Raw genomic sequence first — 25,881 nt, 5'->3', positions numbered from 1 at the left:
AATAACATTGGATTATACAAGTCTTAGGTTAAGAGTCTTGATCGCTATAATACACCGGTTGAAATTAAGGTCCGTACTCATAAGAATCTCTGCTATGTGGCATTTGTTAGTAGTAGTAAACAATATACTGCAGCAGGGGTCTAATGTTAGTTGGGGATCTGCTGGGTGGGCATCATGGCATGGTCAGTGGTCTGGCACATGAGAGGAATATCTTGCAGGGACACAGGGTCACAATGGCAGTAAGTTTCGACTGGCAAGGGTGCGGGGGGGCAAGGTCACGTTTGTGGAGATGGACGAGCTATGTGCTTAGCTCATGTTGGTGTGCATGCAGGACAGTGATCTCAGAGGAAGAGCGATGTGTTACATTTATTATGTGTTGCAAGCATCTCCTGCTTCAGCGTGAGAATGGGCCCGCAGAGTTTTCCAGTCAGAGTGAGAACGAGGGTGGGGGCCCTGTGCCCTGCGCGCCTAGCCGTGCTGCTGCCAGAAAAGGGAAGAGAAGCGTTTTTGTACTATCGCAGTGAGGCCTAGTCACCAAGATGGAGTCGAAAGGGGGTACAAAAATGGAAGCCCTGTGTCCTGCTCAGTGGTCCCATCTACGCGAAAGTCAACCAAAGTTAACATTGCATAAGGGCAAGGGGCGAACCAACTGCTGGAGGCACTTGGTCCGAGTTTTGTACTGAGAAGTAGAGGACATGCGGGGCCTGATGGCCCCTCGTTCCAACACAGTATATTATAAATAGTTTGTTTTTTAATCACACAATATTTTCAGGTGAATAAGCAATTCCCAAACTTAGAGTATAAGCTATTTTGCCAATGCATTTCAGTGCGGGGCACCATCTTCGGGGCTACATTCATCAAAGACAAATATCATCATGTTTCAATTATGAAATTAATTTCAAATATACATACCCCCATGTGCGCAAGTCATACATGATGCGTCAATTCATACAGGCGAATGGTTAGAGGAGAAAACAAAAAATGTCCTCATTAGTGTCCTAAACCAAATTACTAAATCAACTTATATGCGGAATTTACAGTGACAGCTGAAATCCGTACTACGGGATTACCTTAGCTTAGATTGGAAAGTGGGTTCACCTTGTGAGTCCTCAATCAGGAGCATGCGGGAAAGATTCCCTATTTAGGAGAAAAAGGTAATAAGTACCTCTGATCTGCAATTCAAAAGATTACTCCAGTACAACCGCTGGCTGCAGTTGAAGTAGCTTACCTCTGCGCTGCTGCGGCCCGTTTCCTTCGCGAGACAGGTTGCAAATGCGCGCGCCCGTTCTCACTTTCAGTTTTAAAGCTGCCATGGTGATCGAGGCGGCGTCCCGTGTCCAGGATTGGATGAGGTGGGTATGGGAGGGCGGGACTGTTGACCACCATGGCAGCCGTACCTGCGGTTAAAGTGTGCTCAACCGTATATTTCCTCCAAAACTCATAGACATTATTAAACGTAATAGATTGTACTCACCAGAAGAATACATGCAAAGGACCCACACAGGTCTTGAAACATGTGCTGTGGTGCGTATGGGATGTGATGTCCTGTGTTTTTACCAGATCTCTGAACCTGCAAGAGTGCAGAATACCCTAAATCCTTAAAGCGACAGTGCTCATTGTGTAGATATACTTCTAATATGAGGTCAACATCAATACAGAGGCATGTCGTCTCCTCCCGTGTGGGGTGGGAGCCAAGAACCGATGATTCAAAGTGAACCACCAGTCTCATCCCTGTACAAGTACAGATGGGGAATTCTTTTTCCAATCTAGTAGCGGTTAAAGATCATAATTGTATCTGATAATATACACTTAGGCATTTCCAATCTACTAACGGTTAAAGGTCATAATCGTATCTGATAATATACACATAGGCATTGTACTGTACGGAACCTTAAGGTGTATCTGCCTTCTTGCATATATATAAACAAATATATTTACCAGGAAAAACAGCATGATTAATATGTCAAACACATTCAGTTTCATTGCAAACTAATGTACATCATTATTAAAGAAAACAAGCAAAATTCAACTCCTCATTCAATCGTCTTGTTGTCAGAGTTCCATGTTTGTCGATCCAGAAGGATTCTCTCTGGTCAAGTCGCTGCTGCGAATTTATGTGTGCTTCCCTTTTCTTCACCACTTCAAGTATTTGAAATCTATATCTGGGATAAATTGTATTTTTTCAAGTCCCAGTGTCGTGCCACTGCCAAATTTTTGTTGTGGTTGTGAATGCAGGAACGGTGCTTATTCCATCTAACTTTTGCAGTGCGTGTCGATTGCCCAACATAATAAAGTCCACAGGGGCATCTTATGGAATAAATGACAGTATTAGAATTACATGTTCCAAAATGTCTAAGTTTTATTTTTTCTCCCGTGTGTGGATGATGTACTATGATTCCCTTAAGTATGTATCCGCAGTTGGTTCAATTCAAACATGGGAATGTTCCAGTTTTAGTCATCTTCTTTTTGAAGTTGGGGCTCCTTGTTTTCACTAGTTTATCTTTCAAGTTTTGGCTCCTTTTGTGAGCAAACATGGGCAATTCTTTGAATAGGTGCTCAACCCTCTCGTCCATGGATAATATGTTTCAGTTCTTTTTGATTATGTCTTTAATCCGTTTACTTTGTTTTGAATATTTGGAAACAAACACCATAGGCAGCGTTTTCTCTGTTTTTTGCTGTGTTATCAGCAATTCATCCCTTTCTTTGTTCTCCATTCTCTCTTTGCTTGCTCAATTTCAGATCTTGTGTAACCACGATTCAGGAATTTGTCTCCCATCTTGTTGATTGCTTCTTCATAATCTGTCGGATCGCTGAAAATCGTCTTCACTCTTAACATCTGACTGTAAGGCAGGTTTCTGATCAGGCTCATTTGGTGAAAGCTAAATTTATGTAGGATGTTGTTCCTGTCAGTGGGTTTTTGATATATGTTGGTCTTAAAACCTGCAGTACACTTGCTGACCCTTACATCAAGAAAATGTATAATTTCCGTGGAAAATTCTGATGTGAACTGGATTTGATGGTCTATACTATTTTTTATTTTTTTTATTTGTATTTGGTTCAATTACAAAAAAATATTTACATTTACATTTACAACATATCATTTTACATCATCCTATAGACAGGTTCAAAAATAGAGGAAATCGTGTCAAACACTTTATACCCTCTAATTCTTACAATTTCAGCAACTCTTTTTCAATGTGCTTACACAGATTGACCAAATCAAATATCAAAGGTTTGTGTGTACCTTGCATCATGCGTACCCAGAGGAATTGCATGCAGTCTTCAAAATCAATGTTCACAAATTTCGAGAGCCGATTGGTCCTTATTATTTTTAAATATGGGCATTCAAGAATGAGATGTTTCATGGACTCAATCAGCTCTTTACAAGAAGGGAAGCAGCAGTTTGCAGTTCTTTCTCTAGTATGGTATAAATTCAATCTATACCTAATGTAAGATAGTCGGGTGTGGTTGCATGGAAATAAAACCACATGGTCAAATCGGGGAATGCGTTGTTTAAGAAATGCGCCATACTCTTTTTACATGTGGTATGTTGATATACTTTCTAATGTGCTCCTCCAATCCTGTTCAAAAAGCTTCTTTTTTGCAAAAGCGGGACGATTATGAACATCTTCTATAGTAATTCCTAAGGAATTCAGAATGTGCTGCATACTAATATAATATTCATTAAAGGAAACAGAAGTGGAAGAATTCAACATACTATTCAAATCAACGTACAAAGAGTTTTTGGGTGCATAGTGAATCTTTACATAACCTGAAAGTTGACGCCATTTCCAACGTGTAGATAATGCAACCAACCCAAGCTTGTGATGTATCACTGCATTTGGTATGCACATAGGAAGGTGCATGGCAGATTTTATCAGTGATCCCTGCGTAGAGTTCAAAATTGCAGTGACGTCTCTTATACACATATCAATGGAATACAAAATAACAGATTCAATTTTTAGTGTCAAGAAGTCTACCATAGGTGTTAATGAAAATGTGCAGTATTTTGAATAAATCATTTTTAATTGGGATAATAGAGGGCGCGACTTGTTTTTGATTATATCTGTCCATGCTTTAATTGAATTTTGATCAGTCAAATTGTAGCCCAAATATATTACACTAGAAGTACATGGAATTTGGGTATTTGTGATTTACCATTGCGATCCCTTACTGTTTTGCTTGGTGCCAAACTTTAAAATAGCTGTTTTTGCAGGGTTTGGAGTAAGATTGTGGGCGACTGCAAAGTCCTGAAAAAGCAATAGCTTAGTTTGCAGCATGGCAGGCGTGGGGTCGAAGACTATGATGTTGTCTGCAAATGCAAACCATTTCAGTCGTAAAGATCCGATTTTGACAGAAAACAGATTGCTGTGGTCCCATTCCTTATCAAGGTTAGAGAGATAAAGGTTAAAGAAGGTTGCCGCTAGGTTGCAACCTTGCTTGAGACCAATGTACGTACAGATGGGATCAGTTGTTCTACCACCTGCAGAGATTTTTATTTTATACGAAGTGTTGGTGTGGAGTTTGATGAACCAATAAAGTAATACTATAGGGATTCCCATAGATCTCAGTTTGTTCCACAGGAGGTTTCGTACTACATTATCAAAAGCTGATGTCATGTCTATCATGGCCATATATACGGATTGAGAATTCTTTCCCTTTGTACCCACGATCAGATGAGACATGACAGCAGCGTTCAACGAGGTACTCATACCTTTTCTGAAGCATGTTTGGTATTTCGAGTAAAGGCTGTTTTCTTCAATGAATTTTTCGAGGTCATGTAAAAGAAGAATGGCAAACAATTCCGCATCTGTATCAATCAGAGAGATAGGTCTGTAGTTCTGTGGAAGCGAAGGATCGCCCTTTTTGAATATAGGAACAATATTTGTTGTAGTCCATGAGGGGGGAATATGACCATTATTAATAATTGAGTCAAATTTGGTTTTCAGAATATCCACCCAGAACTCAGGGTCAGCTTTGTAGAGGCAAGGAGGAAGGCCATCAGGGCCTGCTGATTTCGAATAAGATATTTTTGATATTGCCCATTTAAGATCTTCCTGTGTCCATTTCAAGCGGGCGATCCTGCTATAACACAATTGAACGTCAGGAACAGATTCAAATCTCAGTGAAGTATGGTATTTCGTTGTTATGTAATCACGCCATACTCGTTCAGATATGCAAAAGGATGTGGTTAGTGAAATTCCTTTATCATCCTTTTTGATCGTGCGCCATATTGTTCTTGTATCGTGCATGGTTATAGCTCTTATAAGGTCACAGTTCTCTCTATTGTATTTCAGTATGCGAGGATGTTTCAAGTTCCTCTTATATTCTTTCAGAATTTGAGCCCGGCTAAAACGGTATAGTTCTACTCCCAGACCTGATGTTTTAAGTTGTCTGAGAGCCTTGTTTTTCTCTCGTTTTAGGGTCTTACAGGTGGAATCAAACGGATGGGGGTGATCACTCCTAATATACTTTTTGCTGAAAAAGGAGAGAGCATTGTTTATCACATCAGAATAACAATTCATCCCTGAAGTATCAGATTCCTTGTTGAAAGATCGGGGTGATTGTATTTGTTGTGATACATAGTTAACAAATTGCTGGTACAATCCTTGACTCCATCTGATGGAGATTTGAAGTAGATCGATCTCAACTAGTACCAGGGCTGGTACCATAGGCAATGGTCCACATTCCCATTTCAGATTACAATCTATACGTGCATGGTCACTGATTAGAACACAACTGCATTACAAAGGTGAGATAAGAGTGGACAGGGTTTGAGTAACAAAGATGAAGTCGATTGTTGATGATTTAGATCCACGCGACCATGTGATCTGAGACTTCCCCTCATTACTTGCAACTGTATCCATATGCCAATTTCCTAGTAACTCTCTGAATTGCGCACCCCTACCCCGAGAGAGATATGAGGGCTTGATTAGACCACATTCACTCAATTCTCTACAGTCACAGTTGAAGTCACCACCAATGATGATTTCTAGGGGTTGATATTTACTGGACATATTCTCTAAACATTCATCCAGTTCATCAAGCATTGCTACAATCACTGATGTAGCGGAGTTCCAGTATAAAGAAATCATTAAAATTGAAGGGATCCTTTTTGACGATTTATTCTGTACAAGTACACCCAAAAGGTTTGCGAATTCCCATACCCACTTTGACTGGAGATTGACCGAGTTGTTGATAGCAATTGCAAGGCCACCACTGGGACGACCTAGGGAAGGCTTTTTTGCAAGCTTGCAATATGTGGAAAACCCTGGTATGATAAATGTGGTCAATTTCATTGTCTCCTGTAATAAAAGAATAGTTGGTTGGTTCTTGGTAAGTAGTGATGCATGCCATCTCGTGAAGTTAGCGTAGCCACAGGTATTCCATGAAAGGACCTTAAGCAAGTTGTGTTCAGCAGGCTATGAGGAAATAGATGACATTTTAGATCCTAAAATAGCAGTGACCATTGGTTCAAGCCATGGAATACCTTTTGTTATCGCTACGTGCGCTAGGAGTGCGTGCAAGTCTCCATCAACGCTACCGGTAGTTTGTTGAGCATCAGTACTACTTGCTGGTTTTGCAGCAATGGCAGGGTCAATGTAGGCAAGAAAATCATTGGCTTTTGCTTCCAATTCAAAGGTGAATAGTTTTAGACCTTGGTTTTTGAGCTCATCGCGATTGAACCAAAGGAACTTCAATATCGTTTCAGAGCTCAGATAACATACTGCTCTATAGTTGTCAGTCTGAGCGATGGACACTCTGAGGATGTCTTCGGATTTCACCATTCTGAGTTGTGGGATGTGAGAGAAGAGCGACATAATAAAAGATCTATAATGCGCTTCCCTGCAGTAGAGTCCCTATTACCTTCAAGGCCAACAAGATGGTATTTGTTGACACCCTCGGGCGGGTTCTCAGGGTTTTCCACCTTGCTTCGAAGAGGATGGGAGACTTCCCCTTTCACCATCTGCGATACAAGTGTTGATATCACCTTACTTTGGGTTTCAGCATTCAAGTCGTTGATGTATAAGGCCTTTCTCAAGATTTCTAATATTTCATGGTGAGGTTTCACTGGGCTTATTTTTTTGATACAAGAAGGTGGCAATGATTCCTCCCTAGTCATCGTTGATGACAGAACAGGAAGCATCTTGGTAAGTTTTTCAATACCGCACGTGCCCTCCTCCAAAGCTTTTTTAAGGGTTTCAAGGGATTCTTGAGGGTTCACAAAGTCATTAGAATTGGGCTCGGGAAAGGCTCTACTCAAAGCTGGACCATGTATGGAAATTTGAGTAGAGGCACAGATTGTTTTTGCTTCCTCTTTGTCAGTGGTACTCTTCCTTTTCAGTGATCTAGAGTGTACAGTTTCCAACTCGTTGTCTAGCAGGAGCAACTCATCCTCAGTGGAAGAGGCTCCTGCAGATTTTGCCTTGAGTTGGTCAGATTCTATATCCAATACTGAGACTTTTCCTTTACCATTGATCATGTTTGAGAAATTGTTGTTACAAGTCGTATTTTCCCCTACGGGAATCCCTGAGCAGCATGGAGGCTCAGTGCATACCGCACTGTAGGATTTTCTCTGTACCAATTGTGGAAGGGAGTTAATTTCCGAATCATTGTTGGAAATAAAATATTCAATTGGGACGTCTTTTCTAGTAGTACTGCTTCTTCCTTAAATCGGGAAATAGCTGTTCAAGTTTGATTTCAAATGTGGGACAGACGTCTCATCGGTCACTTTGGTCTCTGATCCAGTTATCCTTGGTACCGAATTAGCTTGTGGGCATTTGGTAGGATCATCAGCAAGAAGAGGTTTGGTTATTGGCGTTTTCGCAGGAGCCTTTCGTTTTTTTGGAATAGCTTTGATCCTTCTGTTTTTGGATTGTAATTTAAGCTTAGTGGTTGGACTTGATATTAATGATTCCTGACTTTCCTTTGTTAGTTGCTGAAGGTCAATGCTTTCCTCATCGGAAATTACTATGACCATTTCTTGTTCGTTAATCTGGGAAGGTTCGGGTCTCGGTGCTATACTGATATTAGTTACATCCTTATCAGACTTTTTAACTATAGAGTCCTTTCTCCTCTTAGCATTCCTTTTCATTTCTCTGAGGTGCAATCTTTTTGCACGACGAGACATGAACAGGAAATTCCTTTCAGAGTTGGAGGATTCGCGTTCCTCCAGCTGTTGTTCGTCAAGTACCTTCACCAATGTTGAAGGGCTATCCGGACCATCAGCAAGGGGAATCAACTTAATAAATTGAGAAGAGATAGTGGAGTTCATTACTTCGATTTGAGCTTTAAGTTCTTTTAATTCAGACGTGCAATTACATGGCAGGGAGGGAAGGGAAATGATTGGCGGTTTAGGAGGGTCAGTGCTAAGCTCATCACCAAGTTGAGTAGCTTTTTCAGAGTAGACCTGGGGAGCCTGAGTGAGATTGCTGTTTATGGCTCGTAGGGTGTCAGCAGCAATTATAAAGCCTTCTATCTTGTCCATTTTGGAACATAGATGATGAAGGGTGGCTTTTATCTCTTTCAGTTCCAAGTGGGCCAGGTAATGTCCCTTGTCTAGTAGATCGAATATTTTAATGATTACAGGAAAGGTATGTGGAGATCGCGTGGCTTTCTCACCAGAGTCAATTGGGCCATCTGCAGGGTCAATTTGAAAGGGCCTAATAGAGACATCTACAATATCGGATGAATATGACATGCGAGATGGTGGTAGTTCAAAGTTTATATTTTGGGAGCTCCCTCTATCCGGCTCATTTAAAAAATCTTGATCGCCAAATGGTTGTATAGGAGCTCTTTGGGACTTTTTGATTGGGCCATAGAGAAGTGGGGTTAATGTGCCTATGGACCGAGACACTTGAACATCGAGTGCAATCATGTTTTTTATAGTAACATCATGGTGGTCACTGGTGAATAAATTAGATAGGGATACCTCGGAACGACTTCCATGTAGTTCGTCTGAGGGCATCTCTGGAGAATTATTCATGTTTCTATCGTCATGGGAACGTACGGGACAAGGAGCAGATGATGAACTTGTTTCGTTAGCGTGTATCGTGACAACATAAGGGGCCAAGTTTGGACGAACATTGGCCTCCCCAATAGTACCTAAAGTCGGGGCTTCTAAAGCAACATGTTCAATGTATGATGTGCGGCCATGACAAACAAGTGAGTCAATGCTAGAGGATGTAAGAGTCATAGTACCTAAGTCACTGCATTTACTCTGTAAACCTGCTGCCATGACGTGAACAATTAGATGTCGTAAAAGTTCCAGAAAGTGGTAGCACAGGTCTAGTTGATTTTATAAGGGTAAATAGCTAACGATCTAGCTAATTTAGGATAGCAATCCTAAGTTAGTAAAAAAAAAAAAGGGACGCACTTAGAGTATACAAGTACGCCAATAAGGCAAGTGTTTGAGGGGCCCTGATACAAAATAGAGCCAAGGGCAACACACCATAGAGATTATTGCTATTACTATGGAGAGCTTGTTGAATTTACTCTTACCCGGGCACAGGTCAGAGTCAGATCTTAGATCAATATCAGAGTGTTATAGGACTCAATGACAGCATCTCAAATCCTCGAAGCAGCGAACACCCAACAGTACTTTTGTGTACTGCGCACGGTGTATTTGAAAGTAAAAAGGGGGCGGGAACAGGGGCGGGCTGAGAAGTGCTGACACAATCGGGAGGCAAGCTGAAAGCAAGTGAGAGGGAAGGATGTTAGTATGTGACGCTAAGTGTAGTTACACAAAATAGCGCTAAACATAATCCCTCTAAAACAGCGCTAAACGTAATCGCTCCTTAACAATGTTCCCAGTGTTCAATATTTACTTCCAAATTGAAGGTCAGGCAATCTCCGTGTGCACAGCAAAGACGTCCGCTTTCGTACAGACTCGCCGGGCAACAAGATGAAAGTTCACGATTCCAAAGATAGGCGAATCCAGGGAGGTCCTTTCCGAGTCGCCTGCAACATCCAACAGTACTTTTGTGTACATCCGAGACATAATCAAAAAGAACTGGAACATATTATCCCTGGACAAGAGGGTTGAGCCCCTATTCAAAGAATTGCCCACGTTTGCTTACAAAAGGAGCCAGAACTTGAAACATAAACTGGTGAAAACAAGGAGCCCCAACTTCAAAAAGGACATGACTAAAACTGGAACATTCCTATGTTTGAATTACACCAACTGCGGATACATACTTAAGGGAAACATAGTACATCATCCACACATGGGAGAAAAAATAAAACTTGGAGCATGTAATTCTAATAATGTCATTTATTCCATAAGATGCCCCTGTGGACTTTATTATGTTGGGCAATCAACACGCACTGTAAAAGTGAGATGGAATGAGCACCGTTCCTGCATTCGCAACCACAACAAAAATTCGGCAGTGGCATGACACTGGGACTTGAAAAAATACAACTTATCCCAGATTAGATTTCAAAAACTTGAAGTGGTGAAGAAAAGAGAACCACACATGAATTTGCAGTGGAGACTTGACCAGAGAGAATCCTTCTGGATCGACAAACTTGGAACTCTGACACCAAGAGGATTGAATGAGGAGTTGAATTTCGCTTGTTTTCTTTAATAATGATGCACATTAGTTTGCAATGAAACTGAATGTGTTGACAATGCAGTTTATCCTGGTAAATATATTTTTTTATATATATGCAAGAAGGGAGATACACCTAAGGTTCCGTACAGTACAATGCCCATTTGTATATTATCAGATACAATTATGACTTTTAACCGTTAGTAGATTGGAATTGCCTAAGTGTATATGATCAGATACAATTATGATCTTTAACCGCTACTAGATTGGAAAAAGAATTCCCCACCTGTACTTGTACAGGGATGAGACTGGTGGTTCACTTTGAATCATCGGTTCTTGGCTCCCACCCCACACGGGAGGAGAGGACATGCCTCTGTATTGATGTTGACCTCAGATTAGAAGTATATCTACACAATGAGCACTGTCGCTTTAAAGATTTAGGGTATTCTGCACTCTTGCAGTTTCAGAGATCTGGTAACAACACGGTACGTCACGTCCCACTACACACCGCAGCACACGTTTCAAGACTCGTGTGGGTCCTTTGCATGTTTTCCTCCGGTGAGTACAAGCTATTACGTTTAATAATGTTCATGAGGTTTGGAGGTAAGATACAGTTGAGCACACTTTAACCACATGTATGGCTGCCATGGTGGTCAACAGTCCCGCCCTCCCATACCCATGGGTGGGTGGGACTGGAGGCACGCCCGCCTCATCCAATCCTGGACGCGGCACGCCGCCTTGATCACCATGGCAGCTTTAAAACTGAAAGTGAGAATGGGCGTGCGCATATGCAACCCGTCTCTCGAAGGAAATGGACCGCAGCAGCGCAGAGGTAAGATACTTCAACCGCAGCCAGCGTTTGTACTGGAAGTAATCTTTTGAATTGCATATCACAGGTACTTATTACCCTTTTCTCTTAAATAGGGAATCTTTCCCGCATGCTCTTGATTGAGGACACACAAGGCAAACCCACTTTCCAATCTAAGCTAAGTTAATCCCGTAATACGGATTTCGGCTGTTAATGTAAATTCTGCATATACGTTGATTTAGTAATTTGGTATAGGACACTAATGAGGAAACATTTTGTTTTCTCCTCTAAACATTTGCCTGTTTGAATTGACGCATCATGTATGACTTGCGCACATGGGGGTATGTATATCTGAAATTCATTTCATAATTGAAACATGATGATATTTGTGTTTGATGTATGTAGCCCTGAAGATGGTGCCTCGCTCTGAAATGCATTTGCAAAATGGCGTATACTCTAAGTTTGGGAATTGCTTATTCGCCTGAAAATATTGTGTGATTAAAACTCAAACTATTTATAATATACGTAGAGTAATTGATTGGTATTTTTTGCAAACTTAAACCCACAAGTCTGGGACTCTACAGCATTGAGTTAAATGTTTAATTGAAGTATGTACACAAGCGAGCTATATATATATTTGAAGCCATAAAGGAACAAATTTAGCTCCTAACGAGGAGCAAGGAGGAGCACTTGGTTCTACAGAGTGGACTCCACTGTGTTTTTCTTTTGTCAGTATGATGGACCTTAAGCAAACATCATCTAAACTACAACCTGTGTGTGTTGCTCTACAAATGAGTGTCCACAATCACAGATGCAACTAGTATTTGTCACCACCTCAATTGGCACTGGATGGCTCATGTAACTACTGGTCCACCACAACTCCCATCCTGAGCAAATTGACTCCACATGTCTCACCACAAAAGAAATTGAGGAGCACTACCACCTGACTTTATCTGCACATAGACATGAATGTGTTGTCACACCATCCCTAGAAGTGTGAGTGATCAGTGGTCCATCACATTCCCACCTACCCTAGTACACTGGTTGAACAGATACAAATACTACACAGATGTGTCTCACATGATGTATGCCATGGAGGAATCAAAGGCCATATTTACTGGCGGCACCCGTGGTGTTGCCGACATGCTTGCACATGTAAAGCTCCAAACACCCTTACGCACACATCCATCAGACCCACAGATGTCGGAGTACCATTTGTTAAGTAACACATGCATTAGAAGCAACGGTGCATGAAATGTATGCACCCCTGCACAAAGGTAAAAATCCTGCAGCACATACATTGTCAATACATATACTGAGCATGATAGTGACCATCACTGGGATCATCAAATTCACCAAGCAACAAACACCATCACCTGGCAACATAACCACACCCAACACACTTGTGACATACATGCAACATTGATAAAGCCTTGGTGACTGTAACGTCACCCATGTGAGCACACCCACATCCACAACACAATCCCAAACACATATGAGTAGTGGGGCCATATACACCAACCACATCAAAATATCATCCTATGTCCCTTTTAGGTGCTTCCAGTAAGATCTTTAGGCACATCATCTTGGAAAACCTCCGGGATTGGGCAAACACGAATGGCAGTATTGACACATTTCAGTCAAGATTTCGAGGAGGTTTGAATACTGCTCATAACTGTTTTGTGATTAACCTCTTACAAACCTAGGTCATACAGGAAAAAAAGGTTTTGTATTGACCATTTTTAGATATTTTTCAGGTGTTTGAACAGGCAAATCACCAATGCCTTTGGGAAAAAACGAATTAAGATGGGATGTCCTTTGGGATTGGTGGATGTGTTGATTGCTAGGCAGTCGGACACCAAAGTGAGGGTACACATTGATCAGAAAAGGAACTACATGAGTTAGATAAATAGTCACTGTGGGCTGCGCCAGGGATGTGTCCTGGTGCCATTTTAATTTAGTTTGTATATCAGTGACTATGAACTTTTTTGAAAGAAAATCTAAAATTTCCCACCAAAATTTGGAAACCTGCCAACCGGTTACCTTGCATATGCCGATGACATTGTTTGTTTGTTTGTTTGTTTATTCATTTATAATGCGCACCAGACCCGAGGGTCTCAGGGCGCAGTAGTTACAGGATTTGCAAAGCTTAAATTACAGTTACATAGTATAAACAGTAGTAATACAGGTACAAGACGAAAAGTCAACTAATACAATGAAGAGAATATACAGATACAAAACAAAGGTGAAGTCCAGTCTTAGAAATCAATAAACTTGAGCCTAAATTTTAGAAAGGGTTGATCTTCTCTGATTGGGGGTGGCAGGAAGTTCCAGAGTTGGGCCACTTTGACGGGGAAGCTGCAACCCCCAACCTTAGAGAGCCTGAATCTGGGTATTGTGAGGCAGTTGGTGTTGCTTCATCTCATAGATCCGATAGATGTTCTCCTGTGAATTTATCCATGAGATAGCTGGGGGCAGCACTGTTTAGTGCTTTATGTATAAGAGGAGCAGTTTTTAGCTGGATTTTATTGTAGGTTGAGAGCCTGTTGTTTTGGCACCTAGTTGCAGATATATGTGTTCTTCTGGCCACACCGAGGGCTGCTCTAAGGGCATTGTTTTGGAGGATTGGTATCCTATGGATAATTGATTAGTTCGCACCAATGTAGAGGGTGTTACAATAATCTAGCCTAGAGAGTATGAGGGCTCTGGCCAAGATGATGCAGTTGTCATCAGAAAGGAAGTGTTTGCCAGTTCTGATGAGCTTACAAGTGTAAATTGTGGCAGAGGCCATAGAGGTCACTTGTTTGGTGAAGGAGAGAGTGGAATCGAGGTAGAAACCAAGGGTCTTTACCTCCTTGGCCACTTTAATGAGATTACCATCGATTATGAAGGATGAGTAGTCCTGACTTAGTTTTTTGATGTTGGTGTGGGTACCCAAAATGATGAGTTCACTTTTCTCATCATTCAGGCACAGACCGTGGGTCGTCATCCATGCCTGGATGATGAGGTACACTCTATTCACCAAGGCCAAATCCTTAGTGTAATCCCCTGAACGTGTGAAGAGAATTTGAGTATCATCTGCTTAGTTGATGTAGGTGAACCCAGATTGTCCAGATCGTCGAAAAGGGGCTTGGTGAATATATTGTACAGTGTAGGGGAGACACACAAGCCCTGGGGCACACCACACATGATAGGGATAGGGTATGCCGCTACTGAATGGGAGAAGACCATCATGGTCCTGTCACTCAGGAATGACTCAATCCAGGTTATAGCTTCTTTGGAGAAGTGGGCGGCTGAGTCTAGGTGTCTGCATAAGACCTTGTGGTCCACAAGGTCGAATGCAGCCGAGAGGTCAAGCAGTATAAGGAGGGCTGTTTTCCCTTTATCTCTTATCTTATGGAGTTGTGTCATCAGGTCGATAAGGGCAGTCTCTGTTCCGTGTTGGGGGCGGAAGCCTGATTGACGGGCTCCTAAAAATTGTGAAGTTCCACATATTGTTGCATTTGAAGGTAGGCAACCTTATCCAATATTTTTTAACAGAAAGGGTGTTGTCGTACTTGGATGATAGTTAATGGGTATGAGTGGGTCAAGAGTTTGCTTTTTAAGTAGTGGGAGCACCCAAGATTGTTTGAGGTTGGTTGGGATGGTGCCAGATGCAAATGAGGCATTGATGAGCTTGGAAATAAATGGGGAGAGATCTCTGGCGGCATCATTTATAAGCTGGGCTGGGCTGGGGCGAGGTCACCCTGGCAGTTGGAGGGTTTGAGAGAAAGAATAACTTTTTGCAACCTCAATAATGTAGAATTTGTTCAAGTTGAAACGGTCTCGAGCGTCAGATAGTGTTTCCTTGATCAGGAGGTCAGAAATGTTATTCGGGTGGGACAAAGACTTAAAGGAAGCTTTTTTTAAGGTTATTTTGTTTTGGAGGGTGGCGACTTTGTTGGAGAGTGCCTGTTGTATATCTGAGCACCAAGTTTTATCTTTAGTGCAGATTTCGTTAGTAGTGATGGGAGAGTCTAATTCCTTTAGGATGGTAAAAAGTTCCTTCATGCTAGAGTTGGCATTAGAGATCCGTTTGTTGTAGGAATTGCGTTTGGCCAGGCACATTTCCTTTTTATATTGTGAGGAAATTTCAGTTTGTTTAGTTCTGTTAGCTTCTGAAGGGAGTCCTCTCCAGGAGGCTTCACGGTTCCTCTTTAATTGTCTTAGGTTCTTTAGTTGAGGGGTGAACCACTTGTTCAGGTGGTTTGTGGATTTGCTAGGTCTATGTTTTATTGGGGAAATTGTGTCAAGTGAAGCAAGCATAATTTTGTTATACTCATTAACAAGTGTTTCTGGACCTAGATTGTCAGCAAGCGAGTTAAGGGTAGGGAGAATGGGGGGATCACTTTGTCTGCTGTGATGTTCTTTTTATTCCTTGTTAGGCAAGGTGGGGCAGTGGGAGTAGCTAAAGGGATAGGTCTGGAAGTAGTAAGTGTAAAGGACAGGAGGAAGTGGTCTGTCCAAAGTTGTGGATAGATGACAGTGATGTTAGCAGTGCGATTGTAATCAGCCACCCAGTCCGGGGTTCTCCCTTTGTTGTGAGTAGGTTGATTGACTTTTTGGATAGGTCCAAGATCAGATAGGATGTTAGCGGTGGCTGCCGCATGTTTGTCTAGTGGGTTATTAAAACCCAGGTTGAAGTCTCCTAAAAGTAGTAGTTGAGTGGTAGTTTTGAGATTATTGGAGAGTAAAGTGTAGATGTCCTCCTCAAAGGTTTCAATTGGGCCCAGGGGTCTATAGATTAGGTGAATAGTGAGGGTCTGAGAGTTGATTAAAGGTAATTTAACTGTGAGGGCCTTGCAGGATTTGGTCGAGAGGGAGGGGGCAAGTCTCGTAGAGAGGTTAGATTTGGAGATAATGGCAATACCTCCGCCTTGCATCTTATCTCTGTCCTGTCTAAGTATAGAGTAGCCATCTGTGACTGCTAGTTAAAGTAAAGGTGCTGTCGCTTCATGCAGCCATGACTCTGTGATAGCAAGAAAGTCTAGGTTGTCTGCCAGTATCAGGCCAGAAATGTCTGTAGCATGAGCAACTAGGGACCGAGCATTTATTAACGCACCTTTGAGAGGGTGTGGGATGGCAGGGGTAATGGTTGAACTGCTATTTTGGGATGGTTTGCAGTGTGGTGCTTGGTGGTGGTATAGGGGCATGGTCTGGTACTGGTAAGGTTGGCACATGTACCGTTTTGGCTAATATGGAGGTTAATTCTCTTGTTTGTCATGGGCATGGTTTTGGCAAGGGGTTCAAAGAGTTTAGTTAATCGGGATCAGAGTCTGGAGATTCTGGTGCCTGTAGTACACGGATTTCTAGGTAATGGGCTCATTGTGTAAAAGCCGGGTTGTCCTAAGGTAGGTGAGCCGTCTATCGGCTTTTTAATTAGGCTTAGAGGGACTTGTAAATCAAGGAGCGAGGGCTTAGTAAGACTCACTAGAAGATTAAGTATTAGTATTATGCCAAGGGCACAGAGATTGTGAACTATGGTGAGCATGTTGTGAGCAGCTTACCGTTATGGCTGGGGGACCTTTAATATTTGTGAAAGTAGGCTAGTCCAACATTGGCGTGGCTTACGCAAATAGTACAAGTTAGATCAATTAGTATGGTGGGCTAGCTGCATTAAGTACGGATAGGAGAATCAATCAACAGTACAGGCTAAAGCAAAGTGTCATGATAGGCTGATCCTATATTTAGCATAAAAGGGAGGAGACAACAATTGCATGCTAAAACAAGATATCATCATAAACTAGTTCCATGTTTGGCATAGGTAAGAGGACACAGCAATTGTGGGCAAGAACAGAGTAAGGTGCGCAAATCTGACAGTGCAGGCTAGAATAGTTCCTCTAGTCTAAGTAAGTCATGTGGGATACAAAGGATTTGTGGTTGCAAGGCGCTGCTATAACTGAGGGGCTAGACATGCAGAGCATAGCATAGAGGCATACATGCAAGCATTAGATATCAACAATACAGTTGTAGGGTGCACTTACCAGCTGTTAATATGGGATATAATGAGGTATGAGCTGAAGCTGGTGAAAGCAGTAACAGCTGCACTAGTCATTGACAAGGGGGACGTGCAGACAGAACAGATAATACAGTGGTGGCATGGGATAAAGCACGGTGCTGGAGTGGCCAATGTTACAATGGGCTGACAAATCATAAGGCGCCTACTATGGCAAAAACAGATGGTGTGATTTAGACAAGTATATTTTTGCCTTAACAGAGGATCACGTCTTAACTGCCTTAATTAGCAAGTGTCTCAAATGTTCTTGCCAGGGTGGAGCCTCAAGATAGGTGGAATAGTGTTCCTTGCATACAACGCTCGGTGCAGCTTGTTTGAGTGGGAAAAAAGGCTCACACTCTTACCAGGTGAACAAAATAAATCCTAGATATCCAGCAAAGCTGCTGAGGGTCTCAGTAGGTAAGATAAATTCGCCATTCTGGAGAATAACTCCAGAATGTAATATGGAATGGTTGACCAGCCACTGGTGCAATCGTTATTAGTGGTAGGCTGGCTCAAAGTTCATCACTATGGGCATAGGTTGGGATGAGTAGGACTCACTGTGAAGAAGAGCAGGCTTGAAGACGCACACAAAGGTCCAAATACAATAAGGGGATGCAATGTCTACAGATTACGACAGCATAACAGCACCTCGCATCAGCTGCACACAGTCAGCACAGTCAGCTGTGCCTTAATTTGTGCCTTAGGGCCGGGCCGGCGCTCGCCTGCTGGCGTAAGATGATTGGTCTTAGTAGAAACCAGCCAATCAGGAGATGGAGTATCTAGCTGATCATAGATGGGTGGTGGGGGAGGTTACTTCATGGCGGGCGGTCATCTTAGAGGGGGGAACAACACATTGATCGTAATGGGGATCAATGAACAGGTAAGAAGTTGGGCAATAGCGCAGTCTAGCCAAGGAGAGCAGTGTAGAAAATGCTTCCTGAAATCAAATTCCAAACTTGAAGGTGACGGTAGTCACGAAACACGGGAATCAGTTGAGATAATAGGTGCAGGGCAACATGCTCCTCGCTTACCCAAGAAATGTTCATGGCAGCATTGGAAATGCTGCTCCTGCAGCGGTTAGTGCAGCGCAAGAGCTCCTGCTCTGCTTGGATCATTTCCAAGGGAAATGATCGCACAGTCAGCTGTGCCTTAATTCGTGCCTTAGAGTTGTTCCGGTGCTCGCCTGCCGGCATAAGATGATTGGTCTTAGTAGAAAATGAACAGCCATTCAGGAGATGGAGTATGTAGCTGATCATAGATGGGTGGAGGGGAGGTTGCTTCATGTCGGGCGGCCATCTTAGAAGGTGGAACACCATGTTGATCATAATGGGGATCAATGAACAGGTAAGAAGTTGGGCAATAGCCCGGGTTAGCCCAGGAGAGCAGCGTAGAAAATACTTTCTGAAAACAAATTCCAAATTTGAAGGTGACGGTAGATGCAAAACGCGGGAATCAGTCGAGATAATAGGTGCAGGGCAACATGCTCCTCGCTTACCTAAGAAATGTTCATGGTAGCGTGGAAATGCTGCTCCTGCAGTGGTTAGTGCAGCGGAAGAGCTCCTGCTCTGCTTGGGGATGCTGAGGGTAATGATCACACAGTCAGCTGTGCCTTAATTCGTGCCTTAGGGTCGGGCCGATGCTCGACTGCCGGCGAAAGGTGATTGGTCTTAGTAGAAAACGAAAAGCCAATCACGAGATGGAGTATGTAGCTGATCATAGATGGGTGGTGGGAGAGGTAGCTTCATGTCGGGCGGCCCTCTTAGAGGGGGGAACACCACGTTGATTGTAATGGGGATCAATGAACAGGTAAGAAGTTGGGCAATAGCGTGGGCTAGCCCAGAAGAGCAGCGTAGAAAATGCTTCTGAAATCAAATTCCAAACTTGAAGGTGACGGTATTCACGAAACACGGGAATAGGTCGAGATAATAGGTGCAGGGTAACATGCCTAAAAAGATTTCATGGCGGCGTGGAAATGCTACGCCTGCAGCAGTTAGTGCAGCGCAAGAGCTCCTGCTCTGCTTGGGGTTGCCGAAGGAAATGATCGCACAGTCAGCTGTGCCTTAATTTGTGCCTTAGGGTGGGGCAGGCGCTCGTCTGCCTGAGTAAAATGATTGGTCTTACTAGAAAATGAGCTGCCAATCAGGAGATGGAGTATGTAGCTGATTATAGATGGGTGGTGGGGGAAGTTGCTTCATGTCGGGCGGCCATCTTAGAGGGGGGAACACCATGTTGATTGTAATGGGGATCAATGAACAGGTAAGAAGTTGGGCAATAGAGTGGACTAGCCTAGAAGAGCAGCGTAGAAAATACTTCTGAAATCAAATTCCAAACTTGAAGGTAACGGTAGTCATGAAACGCTGGAATAGGTTGAGATAATATATGCAGGGCAACATGCTCCTCGCTTACCTAAGAAATGTTCATGGCGGTGTGGAAATGCTGCTCCTGCAGCGTTTGGTGGAGCGGAAGAGCTCCTGTTCTGCTTGGGGCTGCCGAGGGAAAATATGTGTTGTATTATTAGTAATATTTGATCTGACTCCTTTTGTCCTTCAAAGAGCCTTGACATGGACCAGCGCTTACTTTGCATCTCTAGTTTGCAACTGAATGTTAACAAATCAAATGTTTTAATGATAAACTATGTAAAAAACTAAACCTAATTTCAACTGGTTTATATCAAAGAAGCTCTTGGAAGTTGTCCAGAATTTTAGATATCTGGGTATTGAGATCAGTTCAAAAAAATCTTAACAAATGGGTAATGACTGGTTACTTAAGAAAACAAGAATGAATATTTCAGAAATACTGGCGTTTGACAGAAGGTTTGGCAGGTTGCGGCAATCCCTATGATCAAGTTTTATCACCAAAGATTTGTGCCCGCTTGTTATACTTACTTACTTGAAATGGGTCTATAGCCGAATATTTGGGGGAGAGTGGAGTCACTAATGTACAAAAGTCTCCTTCCCACTTATGCCTGTCATTAGTCTTGAGCTGGGCTTGGTCTCAATACAGGTGCGTGTTGACTTGAGGCTGTTGCACCTCTTAAGATCATTATTGCTCACTCTAGAACATTGTGTGCTGTGCGAACTATGCTCCTTGCTGTTTTGCAATATCTCTAGAGTTTGGACTGAATATGAAGCGAGAGCATTTCATGAAATTCCCTGTTACTTTATGCAGCATCCGTCATGGAACCATTGATCCAAAATGCTACGGTTTGAAATGAACTTACTACCTACTAGAGAGGTAATGGGAGCTAGAAAAGGATTTCATGCTGCTCAGTAGGTATTGTTCCTTGAAAACAGAAATAAGTCGTCATCCTTTAACTGAGTGCCCAAACTTAAATTAATCACGTATACACTTTTTTGGGCAATTTGTTTTAGATGAAGATGCATTTAAGACTAAGTGGTTCTGGTCAAGGATTTTAAATAGCTGCGAGGCATCTCTGAATATATCAATTTTAAACTTTTGTAAATTTGCACTGTAACGGCGAATCAATTAATGTTTTACACTTTGTCTTAGTATGAACATAAGATATATGTACTTTTAATTGATTGAATATTTGTATATGTATTGTATAAAATTGAATGAAATGTAATGATTTTTATGATTTTTTTTCTCATATTCTTTTTGAAAAGGTTATTTTGTCAATAATATGCAAACAAATAAAAAACATGTGTCACCTAGCATAGATGTGCACAATGGGCAAGGAAATGGCCAAACACATGACAATCACACCAAATGCACAGTAAGTACACAAATGTGCCAGGGGTGGTGGGTAAATGTGGTAATGCACATGCACTGTAGGTGAAACATGCATGCCAACATATGGAAACATGAGAAGCATCCATGTGTGCCATGATATACAATGTCAGCAAGTGAAGCCCCACCGCACCCACAACAAGCCCCCTTGGCAGTCCAACTGGCAATGCACACATGCATTCACTGTGTACACCATCATCAGGCACTACCTGCAGGCCTGCTGACATTTCGGCAAGAAGACTGATAACATATCCTTGTACTCCCAACAGGTACACAGTCCACTGACAGTGAGGAGGCCGGACCCTCTACCTCTGATACACCATCCACCACCACCCCTAATCAGGCCAGGCCCGTTAGCAGCAGGAGCAAGTGGTGGAGTAGGTCACCACCACCACTGCTGCCACTACCACCATCTACCACTGCAGTGGAAACTCCAGTAGGACTGGAGGACATCACCATCCCCACGGTGGTGAACAGTGGTCCCTCCACCCGCCGGCAGGTGGCACAGCTGCCACTGGAGCCACCACTGCCATACCACAGCCAGCACCTGTTGCAGAACACACTGTTGCTGTCTGTTAGGGAGAATTCTCCAGAATGGCTAATTTCCCTTACCTACTGAGTCCCTCAGGGTGTCCGCTCAAAGAGTCGACTACAAAAGGATGGAATGTATTAGGGTTGACGCAATATGGCCGAAAACAAAAGGATTTAATTTTGTTTTAATTATATATATTTTTCGGGTTTTTCGTATGGGTAAAAAAAGTGGTTTTTACCACAAAAAATGTTTTTCGATCCTTTTGTTTTCGGTCCTTTTCAATCGATCCTTTGACCATTCAATCCTTTTGAATCGATCCTTTGACCTATAACAGTCCCTCAGCAGCTTTGCTGGATTTCTAGGATTTATTTTTTTCACCTGGTAAGAGTGAGCCTTTTTTCCCACTCTTGCATGTGTTTTGCTGAGTGTGTTTAACATTTTTGGGTTCATAGACTGTGGAGCTTCACCTACTCCATAGGCATCATCGTTTTACAGTGTGTTACACAGCACCCTCAGTGCAGTGACACAGTGTTGTCAGACTTCCCACTTCAAACTCCATTTTCTGGGACTGATGACTGTCTCCCACAATATGTAAAGTTACCATTGACTTTATTAGTCTTTTAAATTCACACACCCAGTGCAAACTATCTTACATAGAGTTCTGGAAAGGGTTAGTGGTTATCTCTTTTAGTCTGTCTCTCATGCAACATTATTTTGTTCCCCTTTCTTTATGATTTGGGTGGTGGCAGTGGTATCTACCATGTTTTTCCTACCGCGGTTTATTTAAATAGCCTTGGTACTGTTTTAGGCTAAGTTAGTAGCCTCAAACTTAAATCCACTGGACCCCATTTACTTTTATTTGGTTCAGGCTGGGTTTATTCGGCATTTCTTTTTGTAAAGGTCTTTCTCGTGTTTTACTCTGCGCGCCAACCAGGTTTGGTTCCTTTGTTCGTCGTCCTTTGGTGGGCTTCCGCACATAAGCACTCCTTAGGTGCCTGGATGTCTGAGTGGGACAGGATGTGAGGGAGGGGTTTGAGACTCCCTGCACAGGGTCTCCTTGGAGACCCATGTCGCACTCTGTATGATTGGCTGTCGTGACTGTCCTGCCAGGACAGCCACCTTGCTGTGTGATGGACAGCCACCTTGCTGTGTGGTGGACAACAAGGATGTGTGAATGGGGGGAAAACTGCATAAAAAGCAGGTCTTTGGGACAAGGAAGGTAGAGTCGCCACTGGATTGAGAGAACTGAAGAGAAGCTGAAAGAAGAGGACCACTACATGACTGAACCTCCCGGTGAAGCCCTGTGCCAGTCTGAATCTCCAAAGTTCGATGACAGAGAAGATCTGCAAGGAATCTTCTTCCTTGAGCTGGTGGGACCAACCAGTTTGCAAAACACCAAGCAAGGTCTCCCTACCATGGTCGAATTTTCTGTGCATAGCTGCAGTGAACCGGATAGCCAGGAGGACCGGACCCTGTTTGGGTTTTAAGGAGCGCATCTTTTATTTGGTGCTTTGCTCTGCTGCTGGTTTCTTCCCTGGGCAGTGTAGGACCCTCCAGTCTTCCTACTTCATGTCAGTCCAACAGTCACTTCAGGAACCGTGAGCTTGCAGGACCTGGCAGAAACTTCTGCCTCAGCTACAGCCTTCTTCTTCATTTAAGGTACTGTTCTAACCCGGTTGTTCGTTCCGTCCGACCGCAGTGAAAGTGTTTGAAATATTTCGCCAATCCGAGGGCTTGTCCTTCTCTACTCTTTTAAGTAACTTTTCTATCGACAAACTTCATTTTGGACATTTGGCAAAGACTTAAAGGAACTAATCTGAACTGTGTGATCCTCTGCAAAGACCCTGAACCATTAACATTGGCCCAGGCCTATTGACTTGAATCCTCATAGTAGCAAGCCTTTTCTATATTGCCCTGCTGTAACGCTCACCTGATTCTCGCAGAGGCGCCGGTCTTGACTGGGCGACTACCGTATCTTCAAAGGTGATGTGTAGCACCCGGTTGGCTCTTTGGGCTGGACCTCTGTGCACTGTATGCCTGACGTGTAGAGTAAGATGTCTGCAGATAGAAAATATGGGGTTAATGAACTGGGGTTATTGGGGTGTCCCTATCTCTTTCCTCTTCTCCTCTCCTGTAGACCCCCAAAGGTTAACGCTCTCACCTTAGGTAAGTGAATGCCGAGCTCTCCATCTGCCTCAGGGCAGGGTGCTGTAACCAGTTTCTTCACTGGATAGGTAGCGCAGGCCTCTTGACTTCAGAGGAATGCTGTCCGTCGTTTACTGCACGAACGGTAAGTTTCGAGTCATTCAAATGTCTTTAAAGTCTTTAGTAATGATGTCTCTTGTTTTGCAGGGTTCCGGCGATGGCGGATGATGGGCTGAAGTGAGTTGAAGATGGAGCCCGTGTGATGAATAGAAGCGCCTGGAAGCACGTAAGTAAGCGCTTGTTGCCTGCTTCACTATGCGCTCTAACTGTCTTTTTATTTTGCAGGTACGAGTTCGGAGCGGCTGCAGGGTGCCGGAATACCCACTGGATTAGATGTGGAAAGGAGTAATGGCACGTGAGTATTAAAGTTCCCCAATGTCTTTAAACGCACCTTGTTTTGTCTTTCAGATGCGGGATGCAGCGCCGAAGGCCTCCGGAGCGTGCGAAGAGTTGGTAAACTTTTGTCTTTCAGATGCCGGAATGCAGTGTGAAGACCTCCGGAGCGCACGAAGAGTAGGTAAGCCTTTGCCTTTCAGATGCCAGAATGCTAACCTGTTCTTTCTTGTCTTTATAGGTGTTGCTGAAGACTGGATTCAGGATGGTAAGCCTTTTTCCTTAGGCCCAGGACCGGATGCAGAAGACACGATGAGCGTTCTGCTGCAGAGGTTGCAGAATAACGCAAAGCAAGATTCATCCACCGGGTGTGGTTTAAATAGCCTCCTGTAGTGCTTAGGTGTCTCCTTCCACAGCCACGCCTAAGTAAGAAAAGAGTGCCTGGTAAGAAAAGAGTTCCTGCCTTCCAGAAGAGTTCCAGTGTTCTGAATCTAGGGAGTGGCTCCAGCCCCACCCAACAGGAAAAGTAGTTCCAAACAGAAGAGGATCAGAGGCTCAACTGGCAGGCAAGTAAGCAGCATGGTCTGCTGAAGGTAAGTCCACCCAAGCATTATGAGCCCGGCGCTTCCAGCGCTGGGACTGGACATATTTATGAGCCTGGTGCCACTGGCGCCAGGACTGGGTCCAAAAGGTCCCAATTGGGACTGGTTGGCACTCGGAACCTGGGTTATGGATCTGCTTCCAAGGGAGTTGGGAAAACCCTGACCTTTTGGAAGCAGAGATCATGACAGTACCCCCCCTCAAGGCCCCTCCCAAACCGGGCTTCTCCGGGGGTTTTGGCTTGTCAGGAAATGTTCGGTGAAATCTTTGATTAGGCGAGGAGCGTGGACATATTCAGCAGGTTCCCAGGATCTCGTTTGGGGGCCGTAGCCTTTCCAGTCAATTAGGTAGAATAGTTTAGATTTGGAGATCTTGGAGTCCAGAATGCTTTTGACTTCAAACTCGAGTTCTCCATCCACTAGGATAGGTTTTGGAGATTTGGTTAGTCGGGTTTGAGGTTGCACTGGTTTTAATAGAGAGACGTGGAAGACCGGATGTATCTTCATGTGCGGGGGCAAGTCCAACTTGACCGCTACTGGGTTTACTATGGTAGTGATGGAATAGGGACCAAGGTATCTTGGGTTGAATGTGCGTGGCCCTTTTAGAGATAGATATTTGGTGGATAACCAGACTTGATCCCCTACTTGATAGTGAGGGGCTTCCTTCCGATGTTGATCTGCTCCTTTCTTGTATTGTTCTTTAGCCCTTTGAAGGTGAGAAACAGCTTCCTTAAAGGCTTGGGTGATTGTAGAATGCAGGTAGTCTACTGCTGGTGTTTCAAGATCTTGGAGGGGATCCAACTCCGAGGTTCGAGGGTGACTGCCGTACAAAAGAAAAAACGGGGTTTTCCCAGTTCCCGAATGGACAGAGTTATTGTAGGCATACTCGGCTATCCAAAGGATATCTTTCCAAGTTTTTTCAGTTTGTTGCAGCATGCAGCGTAAATACTGTTCCAGAGTTTGATTGGTCCTCTCGGTTTGTCCGTCGGTCTGAGGGTGGTGACTGGTCGATAGTCTCACATCAATTTGAGCCGACCGACAGCAACTTCGCCAAAAATGAGAAATAA

Source organism: Ambystoma mexicanum, chromosome 6q (assembly GCF_040938575.1).
Source record: "Ambystoma mexicanum isolate Mex_15411 chromosome 6q, UKY_AmexF1_1, whole genome shotgun sequence".
NCBI lineage: Eukaryota > Metazoa > Chordata > Amphibia > Caudata > Ambystomatidae > Ambystoma > Ambystoma mexicanum.
The sequence above is the reverse complement of the archived record's forward strand: the minus strand, read 5'-3'. Positions refer to the sequence as shown.